The sequence below is a fragment of the Lactuca sativa genome, chromosome 6 (assembly GCF_002870075.4).
Source record: "Lactuca sativa cultivar Salinas chromosome 6, Lsat_Salinas_v11, whole genome shotgun sequence".
Lineage (NCBI taxonomy): Eukaryota > Viridiplantae > Streptophyta > Magnoliopsida > Asterales > Asteraceae > Lactuca > Lactuca sativa.
The window spans coordinates 188,590,417-188,591,792 of NC_056628.2; positions in this window are offsets into that span (position 1 = coordinate 188,590,417).

The window sequence follows — 1,376 nt, forward strand, 5'->3', positions numbered from 1 at the left end:
TTTAGTAAATCATGACGAATAGTCTTATCGTTCTCTGTGGTGGACTTGACCAGCGCTCACCCAGTGTACTTGATCCCCTAGTCCTTCACTTGACTCACATATACATGTGGACAAAGAACTAGTCTTAATTTCCCAAAGATGAAGGTTCTCATTCATCACACAATACAAGTTGCATGATTCCAAGTTTCTATCCAATTGAAACTTGGGTGATGAGAATCATTCCTTATTTGGTAAATTATGACACAACCACAAACGAAAGAATCAAATCCATTTTCTAATATTGTTATCAATGGAAACATATAAGCAACAAATTTTCACAAATGCCATTGTAAGGAAAATTTAAAAACTAAGATAAATTTCAAAATTTTCTTTTTTTATAAAAATTGCGGAAAACTTATCCTTACAATGCAAATACAAGTGAAAATATGTTGTTATCTATTCCTAAGCAATCTATCATAAATCTTAAGCAGCAGCTCACAAATCTGATCATCGAACCATGCGATCGAAATCCATCTCTTCGTGATCAGACTTAGCATACTCTTCCTTTAAGCTTCCTTTTACTTCTTCGATTCTTCAAAACATCAAAATGTAATTGCATTACATCATGTATTAAGAATCTCCAAATAGGGACTTAATAGAGTTAGATAGTGGATTTTACCTGAAGCATAGTCAAATATTCTGACTTTACCATCCATGGATGTTTCAGGTAAATATGGCAGCTTTGCAACCAATGCCCCTTTTCTTGGCAATAGAAACAAATGGCTTCTTTTGCATTGGCACATGAGACAATCTTAGACTTAGCTCCATTATTTTGCATTGGCAAATGAGACAATCTTAGACTTAGCTCCATTGGGAAGAGAAATATTTTCTGGACTTCCAATATTTCCATTGTCAATGTCCATGGAAGTTTGAGAAGTAGATCTTCCAATCAAATTTGATTTTCAGTGCGCCAAATCATTGTTGATTCAGCATCAACAAGCAAATAGATAAGATCAATAAGGGTCATGTCGTGGTCTGTCACATAGTAGTCCTTAATGAACTCACTATATGACTCAGGAAGTGACTGAAGAACCCATTCAACAGCCAACTTTCTCGAGACAACGATACCCAATACTCTCAGCTTATCAATATGTGACTTCATCTCCAAGACATGAGTACACACATACCTTCCATCTTGCCAATAGGGCTTTGAGTGACCTAGAACTTGTGGGTTAGGGAGAATTATTAGAGGATGTGGAGGAAGTGAAGTTCCACTATAGCACGAAGAAATGATTAATCTTTCACCTTGATCGCCAGGTGGAAAATCATCGTTATAAAGAAAGTTTTTTCAAAAAAATTCGGGAAGACCATATTTGTCTGAACTAGACATCTACAAT